The sequence below is a fragment of the Triticum dicoccoides genome, chromosome 4A (genome assembly GCF_002162155.2).
Source record: "Triticum dicoccoides isolate Atlit2015 ecotype Zavitan chromosome 4A, WEW_v2.0, whole genome shotgun sequence".
Lineage (NCBI taxonomy): Eukaryota > Viridiplantae > Streptophyta > Magnoliopsida > Poales > Poaceae > Triticum > Triticum dicoccoides.
Genome location: NC_041386.1, coordinates 309,203,346 through 309,214,752, shown reverse-complemented (window position 1 = coordinate 309,214,752; position 11,407 = coordinate 309,203,346).

The window sequence follows — 11,407 nt, the reverse complement described above, 5'->3', positions numbered from 1 at the left end:
CCCTCCACCCTCGTGGGCCCCCTATTGCTCCACCGACGTACTCCTTCCTCCTATATATACCTACGTACCCCCAAACGATCAAATACGGAGCCAAAACCCTAATTCCACCGCCGTAACTTTCTGTATCCACGAGATCCCATCTTGGGGCCTGTTCCGGAGCTCCGCCGGAGGGGGCATCGATCATGGAGGGCTTCTACATCAACACCATAGCCTCTCCGATGATGTGTGAGTAGTTTACCTCAGACCTTCGGGTCCATAGTTATTAGCTAGATGGCTTCTTCTCTCTTTTTGGATCTCAATACAAAGTTCTCCCCCTCTCTTGTGGAGATCTATTCGATGTAATATTCTTTTGCGGTGTGTTTGTTGAGACCGATGAATTTTGGGTTTATGATCAAGTTTATCTATGAACAGTATTTGAATCTTCTCTGAATTCTTTTATGTATGATTGGTTATATTTGCAAGTCTCTTCGAATTATCAGTTTGGTTTGGCCTACTAGATTGATCTTTCTTGCAATGGGAGAAGTGCTTAGCTTTGGGTTCAATCTTGCGGTGTCCTTTCCTAGTGGCAGTAGGGGCAGCAAGGCACGTATTGTATTGTTGCCATCGAGGATAACAAGATGTTTTTTTATCATATTGCATGAATTTATCCCTCTACATCATGTCATCTTGCTTAAGGCGTTACTCTATTCTTATGAACTTAATACTCTAGATGCATGCTGGATAGCGGTCGATGTGTGGAGTAATAGTAGTAGATGCAGGCAGGAGTCGGTCTACTTGTCTCGGACATGATGCCTATATACACGATCATACCTAGATATTCTCATAACTATGCTCAATTATGTCAATTGCTCAACAGTAATTTGTGCACCCACCGTAAAATACTTATGCTCTTGAGAGAAGCCACTAGTGAAACCTATGGCCCCCGGGTCTATCTTCCATCATATTATCCTTCCAACACTTAGTTATTTTCATTGCCTTTTATTTTACTTTGCATCTTTATCATAAAAATACCAAAAATATTATCTTATCATACCTATCAGATCTCACTCTCGTAAGTGACCGTGTAGGGATTGACAACCCATTATCGCGTTGGTTGCGAGGATTTATTTGTTTTGTGCAGGTGCGAGGGACTCGCGCGTAGCCTCCTACAGGATTGATACCTTGGTTCTCAAAAACTGACGGAAATACTTACGCTACTTTGCTGCATCACCCTTTCCTCTTCAAGGGAAAACCAACGCAGTGCTCTCAAGAGGTAGCACACCCATGTATAACAAGAATAATTGTCAACAATGACAAAGCCATATAAAGATGTAGCATTAGTAAATGTGGCATAGTGAGTAGGGCCAAAGAGATCCATGTGAAGCAATCCAAATGGATGAGTGGTAGTCATGATGGTCTTTGAGGGATGCTTGGCCTTGGTCATCTTTCCAGCTTCGCAAGCTCCACACAAATGGTACTTGAGGAATTTGACGCCCTCGATGCTAATGAGATGCTTTTTCTTCACGAGTGTGTGGAAGTTCCTCATCCCAACATGGCCAAGTCGTCGATGCCATAGCCAGCCTTCTCAAGCTTTTGCATGTAAACCTGTAGCAGGTTGTGTTCCTGTAGAGAAATCAACAATATACAAATCTCCTCTCCTAAAGCCTTCGAAGACTTTGGAATTGTCAGCTTCCATGATCACAACACAACGATACTTGCCAAAGACAACAACCATATCAAGATCACAAAGCATTAAGACATACATGTGGTTGAACCCTAAGGACTCGACACGCATGACTTTGTCCATGTGTCGATCCTTTGAGATTGCAACCTTACCTAGACCCAATACCTTGCTTTTGCCTTTGTCAGTGTAGGTGATATGCTTCACATGCGATGGAGATAAGGGAGCATCCATTAATAGATTCTTGTCACCAGCCATGTGATTTGTGCATCCACTATCGAGGACCCACTCAGTGGCTTTCGGTTGATCATCCTGCAGATGAATTAGTGTAGCTTACGAACTCACATACTTCATTAGTGAAGAATATGACATCAAATTCATCAGATCAATTTCATCAAGCAATAGAATAGATATAGCAATGTGAGGACGTGAGAAATGAAAATTCATTTCTTCATGATTAGCTTGCGTCCTTTTAAGCATATTCAGGTCTCCAGCAAATTCCTTAGACGTTTAGGTTCGTCTGGAGACCTGACCCTACATAAGAGATTAGTTCCTTTTCTTCACCACCCACATCTGAAGGGGTGGCAAAGAGTTCATCATTCTGCGAGCTCCAATAGAGAATGGTGGCATAGAGGCCAGTCCATTCCGTTTCACATAAGAGAGGTTAGGGTAAGCATATGAATAAGCAGAGAAATTCTTCAAAGATTTATGAACATAATGACTTGAAGAATAATGCACATATCCATAATCCTTAGCCTTTCCCTACGAAACAGAGGTTTTAGCACGATGATGGTCATATGAGGACTTTGATCCATGTGAGGAATGTGGTCCATATGAGGACTTCGGTCCATATGAAGAATTTGATCTGGGGTTCCTATTCTTCACATGTGGTGTCATGATGACATTCACTTGAAGACTTTCAAGGCACCTTTTGGGAACCCATATTTTCTTCATACGGGGACCGTTCCTCCAGTTAGTGCAAACATATCTAGCAAATACTTCACCATTCTGATTTTTGAACAGTCTGTAATTGGAGTCTAATGAGCTATCAGAAGAATATGAAGATTCACATGTAAAGCCAGATAAAGTAGATGGATCCACTGAAGGTCCCTTTGCAGCAACCCATGAGGTTTTGGGATACTGCTCAGGTTTCTAGTAGGTCCCATCAGCATTGAGTTTCCTCTCAAAGGCAATACCCTCTTTCCTAGGGTTCCTGTTGAGGATCTGCTTCTTAAGCACATCGCAAAGAGCCGGATGCCCTTTGAGGATTTTGTACATGCCTGTCACATACAATTCCTTCAGCCCTACATGGTCAATGATACTAGTAGCATCCTCAGATGAGGAATTCGTGATAGAAGAGACATGTGAAGAATTTGTAGCAATAGAAGCATTTGAGCATTCAGGTGAAAAATTAGCAGATTCACGTTCAATGCATTTCAAACATGGAGGAATAAATTATTCCTGAGTAGCGATGATTTGTTGAGAAAGTAATGAATCACGCTCCTTTCGAAGATCTTCATAACTCACTCTTAACTGCTCAAGATCTTGCTTTCTTTGAAGAAATTCATGAGAAAGCTTCTCATGATCAGATAAGAGAGTGTTATGATGACTCTGAAGGTTATCAAACTTGGACTGGAGTCGTTGAAGACTTTCAGCCAAAGCTTTAGAATGATCCATTTCTTCACCCAACATATCGTCCCTCACATCTAGCATGTTTTGAACTTTTTCCAAAGCTCTTTGTTGTTTAGATGCAAGGGAAGCAAGTTTGACATAACTGGGTCGAAATTCATCACCAGATTCATCATCATTGGACTCAGATTGGTAGCATTCAGTTACCTTGGCACCTTTTTCCATAAGGCATGGTGCAGAGGACGATGATTCTGGATTGAAAGTCATAGCCTTGCGCGATTCCATGAAATCCTCAAACCAGGGTTCATCGTGAGAATGATGGCCTTCATAGACCTTAGAGAGTCGGTCCCAGATGAGCTTTGCATGGCAGATATGCATAACATTCCGGAACTGATTTTGTGACAGGCCAGAGCAGATGATGTCCTTTTCCATGAGGTTGAGTAGCATGTACTTGCGAATATCATCAGCCTCCGCCATCTTGCATAGGTCAGTGAGACCAATCTCGGTGACAGTCCAGAGATCACTGTTCATTGCTATCAGGCGGTTCTTCATCATGGCCTTCCACTTGGGATAATCATGACCGTCAAAGATGGGGCATGTCACAGTCTTCATTCCTGTGGTCAACATAACTAAAACTTGAGGTGGTTAAACCAAAATCACACAGAACAAGGGAGTACCTTGCTCTGATACCAATTAAAAGTGCGTTAAGTCGACTAGAGGGGAGGTGAATAGGCGATTTTTATAAATTCTTCACTAAGGAATTTCAGGGTGAGGAAATTCCTAAGCGAAGAACTACTTGCAGCGGAATAAGTACTCAGATGCAGACATGACATAACATAAGCATGGACATCATGATGGATTGGAAACAAAACACAGCGTACAAAAAGCGTAAGCACATGATAAAACAGAATGAAGACAAATAGACTGAAGGAATTGAAGTGAGGAAATTGAGAAAGTCTTCAGCCAAAGCTTTCAAACAGATATGAACAAGAACACAACACAATAATGAGGAAATGAAGGGTTGAGGAAATAGAACCAGTAAGCGTGGTGAAGACAATGATTTGGTAGATGTCGGTGTCAAAACCGGTGGATCTCGGGTAGGGGGTCCCGAACTGTGCGTCTAGGATTGATGGTAACAGGAGACGGGGGACACGATGTTTACCCAGGTTCGGGCCCTCCCAATGGAGGTAATACCCTACGTCCTGCTTGATTGACCTTGGTGAATATGAGTGTTACAAGAGTTGATCTACGACGAGATCCTAATGGCTAAACCCTAGAAGCCTAGCCTGTATTATTATGGTAATGAATATATCCTTTCCGAACTAACCCCTCCGGTTTATATAAGCACCGGGGGGAATCTAGTGTTACATAGAGTCGGTTACATAAGAAGGAATCTTCATAGTCGGTCGCCAAGCTTGCCTTCCATGCCAAGGAGAGTCCAATCCGGACACTGGTACAGTCTTGGGCCTTCATGTCTTCACAACCCATCAGTCCGACCCATGGATAATAGCCCGGACGCCTGAGGACCCCTTAGTCCAGGACTCTCTCAGTAGCCCCCGAACCAATCTTCAATAGCGAGGTGTTTGGCACACAAATTGTCTTCGGCATTGCAAGGAGGGTTCCTCCTTTAATGATCTCCAAGTGATGTATTCGGCCATCGGTTCAATGTCGCTCCTCTCAAGTTCTGCGCGTTAAATAACTTCACCTCCCACATGTCAAGTGAAGGTGGAAGGTCAGGGTATTTTTGCAGATAACACCCCGTCCATGCAAGGAAGAGCACCTATTAAAGAGATTGGATCCTAGATCCATTCAGCACCACGCAGAGGAAATCCTCGGAAACTGTTTAGGAGAAACCATTCTAGCATGGCTAGTGCCCCCAGCTCCTCCACCCGTTCCGGCCCAGAGAAAGGCCAGTGGGAGAGGTGTTTAGTGTCCCACAGTCAATTGACGAAGCTGCAGATGCAGGGATTTCTTCCCCCCTGCAGATCTAGTTTCTGTTCGAGCGGGGCTAGATTCCTTCGACGGTGAGATTCAGGCAGAGGACTTCCCCAATCCATCTGGGGGAGAGCGAGTATGTTTCGTCCCCTACCTACTAAGGGGCATTGGGTTTCCCATACATCCGTTCCTCCGAGGGCTTTTGGAATACTATGGCCTCCAGCTGCACAACTTCACCCCTGACTCCATTCTGCACATTGCGGGTTACGTCGCTTTATGCGAACTATTCCTGGGTATCGAGGCTCATTTCGAGCTGTGGAGGAAGTTGTTTTGTCTTGTCCTGTGTAATCACGAGGGGTCAATATTTGAAGTGGGCGGAGCCGAAGTATGGCGTATCGCCAATACTGGACATCTGTCCGGCACACCGAGGAAGGCATCCGGAGAATGGCCTTCCGAATGGTTCTATATCGAGGACGTTGCACTTCCTGACCCAGTTCGAAAGGGTCTTCCTGAATTTGCGAGCGTTCCGCTAAAGAAAGGCCACAGTTGGCGTCCCCGGAGTCTTGAAGAGGATGACGGCGCAGAAGTTTGCCAGCTTATGAGCAAGATAAAAATGCTCTCTCAGTCCGGACTCACAATAGTCGGGGTAATGGTGCCCTCCATAGTGCGAGGGGTTCAGCCGCTACAATATAGAGGGCTGCCCATGTGGCACTACAATGGAGAGGATGACACCTCCCTCTATGGCCGGAAGGGTCCGGATACCCCCATCGCTCTGGCCAAAATATTGGCCGAACTGTTTAAAGGGGAGGAAGAGGATTTTGTTCGCATTAAGCGCATAGATGGGTATTCTATGTATGATCCTCCCAGTTGGGTAAGCTTCGACCCCTCTATTCCACTCATTCCCCTTCCGGATTACTTTTGATAAATTTCAAGTCCGTTTGTTATGACAGCACTGGCGGAAGGTCACCGAAGGACTTCATAGTCCCGCCCCACAGCCGGAGATCCGCAACCGGGAGCTAGATCCTGAGTTTGAAGAGGATCCGAATATATTCGTGGTGCTTGCGGGGGGAGTGTTTTACCAGACAAACTATGACGTCACAGAAGTGGCCATCACCGCCGACTACCCTGGCCTTCTTCCTGCGTCACATGTAAATAATTAAGAAACACCTTCTATAAAAGAGTGCTCTTATTTTGCCTCACCCACTGTACTGTATCATGCTTCACAAGGGAGATGTTTGGCGATTTCGAAGAGATTGACTCCCGCACTGGGCAATCCTTCCAAGAGGAAAGCAAACGAAGACACGGCCGTGCCTTCATCGAAGAGGTACAAATTCGCCAACATGCACCTGAGCAGTCACGTCCAACCGTGACCTTCCCGTTTTCCATGTGTCAGGAGGAAGGTGCACCAGACTATATCCGGAGGTTCGAGCGGCCGTACTTCCCATAGCCAGGATTCAAATCCTGCCGTGAAGACGGGGGCTGATGCAGGGGCGCCGCCGGACTATCCTCCAGCCGAGGACTCGGATGATGTATCCGTCACCAACTCATAAGTGGAGAGTGCCATGAATCATCTGTGCCGCCGTGCCATTTTAAAAGACCCTGGCTTTTCAGAAGAGTCGTTTAACGCCTTCAGCTCAGCCGATGCATACATCCGGGCTGCTTGAGATGGGATTAACAGGGCCACAAAGCAACATTTGAAAGATGTGCAGGTAAATTCGCTTTGTCTGACTATGATAACCATATGCCAGTAGACCCCGAGACTTAAAGGACTTGAAACAACTGATTTAAGGATCAATGTATAACCATGTGCTTACGGAGAAGAATACCCAGCTAGCTCAGGAACTAGAAAAGTGTCAGCGCCAGCTGCTTGCTGCCAATGCCGAACTGGAGAAATACAAGGCATCTCCCGGTAATATTTTCCTCTATCGAAAATTCAAAATGATACACCGATAGTGTGAATCTGGGTTCTAATATTTGTGTTGGGTCGTTAGACCAAGTACGAGAGCAGCTGGACGCCGCTCGAAGCGAAGAACACGGAGCCAAAAAGCTATTAGCAGCGGGCGAGCATGTATTGACAAAAGTCGTTCAAGAGAAAAAGAAACTCCAGGATTCGAACACCAAATTGGGCAAAGAACTGAAAGATGTGCAAGCGCAGCTAGACGACTTTGTGAAGGAGAACAAGAAGCTGCGAGGCGGCATATTTAGTATGTGGCCGCTTTTATCTTATATCAGTTTGGAGGTAACGGTAGCTGATATAGCTATAATTGCAGGTGTATTGACGAACCTCCCCGAAGAGGAAGTGTTCGGATCATCAAGTTATCTTCTGCAAGGGCTGTCGCAGTTGCACGAGCAAGCTCGGCAGGCGATGCGGAGTGTAGCCAAGGCTTTATGGCCATCCGACTCCCCTCTAGGAAGCATGGAGAAGCTGGTAGAGCTGTTCAAGGGAGCGCGGCGGCGTATCCGGCTGTGGAAGATATCTACCTGCTGAGAGGGTGCGCGAGAGGCCTGGGCCATGGTGAAGATGTGATATACCAAGCTGGATCCTAATCACATGGCTCGTGTCGGACCGCTAGGGCCGAATGGGGAAAAAATTCCCGTTAGTATAGTATATGACCAAGTAGAGGTGCCCGCCAAATATTCCCAACAAGATTGTAAGTTATACTTCATGTTGGAAGGTGTAGAGGAAGAGGTGTTCGAGTCCAAGTGACTGTGTACTTTCCTCATCTAGCTGAATTGTATATCATTTGTCATGGAAGACCTTCTCACTTCAACCTCCGGAACCGAAGGTGCGGAGTGTTTCCGAATACCGCCGCGGCCGAATAGGCTGGGGTATGCCAGGAAAACTAGGTGTAGGGGTCATAGTTGCTTGAACAGACAAGTTGTATCCGGCTAGCTATGTTATATTACATTGATATCGTAAGAAACATCTCCCAGAGAGAATAGTTCCGTTAAGGGTTCCTTTCCCTGGGTGCGCATGCATTTAATGCGCATGTCTGAATTGTGATGTGAACACCATAGTTTGTATAACTTCTGGGGTGCACAATGGAGTGAGTTTTTAAAAACATATTTAATTCATCGACCAAATATTCCCTTAGGAACACTAGCTTTCGGCTTCACCCAGTCTAAGGTACACATCCGGATGACCCGGCAGTAACAATCGCATAGGTGCTCCCTTTATGCCCTAGCCGAACTAACGGGAATGTAGGGCATAAGCACAGGAGCCAGGCAACCCATCTTGGCCAAAACTTAAGTCATATCGATGCATATAGTGGCAAATAAAAGGTACATATGGAAAATCTCATATGTGCTTGATGCTCAAGGAATGAGAAGAACCTTTGTCCAAGAAGCCCCCAGGTACAAGTGGCGTACATATTTAAAGATGTATGTGTCAATGGTGTGCGGTCTAGCCGTACCAAAGCTTTAAAGCAAGAAACAAGAAAATAATCGGAAAAGAGAGAAAAAATAATGGAAACTACAATGGAGAAGGAGACGAACAAGGGGTTTGGCGCTAGGCATAGAATCTTCGAAATCTGGCCGCGTTCCAGGGCTTCGGCTCGAGGTGATTGTCTGATGCATTGCAAAGACGATACGCTCCTCCGGTGAGAACTTCGTCAATTATGAAGGGACCCTCCCATTTGGGCTTGAGTTTGTCCTTTTTCTTCTCCGGCAGGCGTAGAACGAGTGCGCCAATGTTGTAAGTCTTGGCCCGTACTTCTCTGTTTTGATATCTTCGAGCCTGCTATTGGTAAAATGCTGAACGGGCTTTTGCGACATCGTGTTCCTCCTCCAGGGCATCTAGGACATCCTGCCGATCAAGCTCGGCTTCTCTCTCTTCGTACATACGCACTCGAGGTGAGTCGTGAATAATATCGCAGGGTAATATGGCCTCTGCGCCATATACCATGAAGAAAGGCGTGTATTCGGTAGTACAGTTGGGCGTGGTCCGCAACCCCCAGAGTACGGAGTCGAGCTCCTCAACCCAGTGCTTGTCTGATTCTTTCAAAGACTGCACTAGTCTGGGCTTGATGCCGCTCATAATAAGACTGTTGGCTTGTTTGACTTGACCGTTGGTTTGTGGGTGGTAGACGGAGGCGTAATCGAGTTTAATACCCAGATTAGTACACCAGGTTTTTACCTCGTTGGCTGTGAAATTGTAGCCATTGTAAGTGATGATGCTGTGTGGGACACCATAATGATGACCCACAAGTATAGGGGATCTATCGTAGTCCTTTTGATAAGTAAGAGTGTCGAACCCAACGAGGAGCAGAAGGAAATGATAAGCGGTTTTCAGCAAGGTATTCTCTGCAAGTACTGAAATAAGTGGTAACAGATAGTTTTGTGATAAGATAAATTGTAACGAGCAACAAGTAACAAAAGTAAATAAAGTGCAGCAAGGTGGCCCAATCCTTTTTGTAGAAAAGGACAAGCTGGAACAAACTCTTATATAAGGAAAAGCGCTCCCGAGGACACATGGGAATATCGTCAAGCTAGTTTTCATCACATTCATATGGTTCGCGTTCGATACTTTGATAATTTGATATGTGGGTGGACCGGTGCTTGGGTGCTGTTCTTACTTGAACAAGCATCCCACTTATGATTAACCTCTATTGCAAGCATCCGCAACTACAAGAAAAGTATTAAGGTAAACCTAACCATAGCATGAAACATATGAATCCAAATCAGCCCCTTACGAAGCAACGCACAAACTAGGGTTTAAGCTTCTGTCACTCTAGCAACCCATCATCTACTTATTACTTCCCAATGCCTTCCTCTAGGCCCAAATAATGGTGAAGTTTTATGTAGTCGACATTCACATAACACCACTAGAGGCTAGACAACATACATCTTATCAAAATATCAAACGAATACCAAATTTACATGACTACTAATAGCAAGACTTCTCCCTTGTCCTCAGGAACAAACGTAATTACTCACAAAGCATATTCATGTTCATAATCAGAGGGGTAATAATATGCATATAGGATCTGAACATATGATCTTCCACCAAATAAACCAACTAGCATCAACTACAAGGAGTAATCAACACTACTAGCAACCTACTAGCACCAATCGCGGACTTTGAGACAAGAATTGGATACAAGAGATGAACCAGGGTTTGGAGATGAGATGGTGCTGGTGAATATGTTGATGGAGATTGCCCTCTCCCGATGAGAGGAGTGTTGGTGATGATGATGGTGATGATTTCCCCCTTACGGAGGGAAGTATCCCCGGCAGAACAGCTCTGCTAGAGCTCTAGATTGGTTCCGCCAAGGTTCCGCCTCGTGGCGGCGGAGTCTCGTCCCGAAAAGTTCCTCTTTATTTTTTTTCTCATCGAAAGACTTCATATAGGAGAAGATGAGCATCGGAGAGCCACCAGGGGGCCCACGAGGTAGGGGACGCGCCCTAGGGGGGGCGCCCCCACCCTCGTGAGCAGGGTGTGGGCCCCCTGGCCTTCATCTTTGGCGAGGATTTTTCTTTATTTATTTTAAGATGTTCCATGGAGTTTCAGGACTTTTGGATTTGCGCAAAATAGGTCCCCAATATTTGCTCCTTTTCCAGCCCTGAATTCCATCTGCCGGCATTCTCCCTCCTTATGTAAACCTTGTAAAATAAGAGAGAATAGCCATAAGTATTGTGACATAAAGTGAAATAACAGCCCATAATGCAATAAATATCGATATAAAAGCATGATGCAAAATGGACGTATCAACTCCCCCAAGCTTAGACCTCGCTTGTCCTCAAGTGGAAAGCCGATAACAATAAATATGTCCTCATGTTTAGAGGTAGAGGCATCAATAAAAATAAAATACGGACATGAAGGCATCATGATTATTCTCATAACAGCAACATATATAGATTTTGTCATATGATTACTTATGTTCAAGTGATGATCTATTCACAATGCAAAAGTATAAATCATAAACCTTATTGGGCTCCGACAAACTATAATCTTAGTCATTGAAGCAATTGCAATTTATCATAACATCGGAAAGAGTCTATGTCAGAGCTAAAAAGAAAGTCCACATACTCAACTATCATTTAGTCCTTCATAATTGTTAACACTCACGCAATACTTGTGGTTATGAAGTTTTAATCGGACATAGAGAAAAATAAGGGCTTATAGTTTTGCCCCACAACCTTTTACCTCAAGGGTATTGTAAACAATAATAATTCATGCTCCCC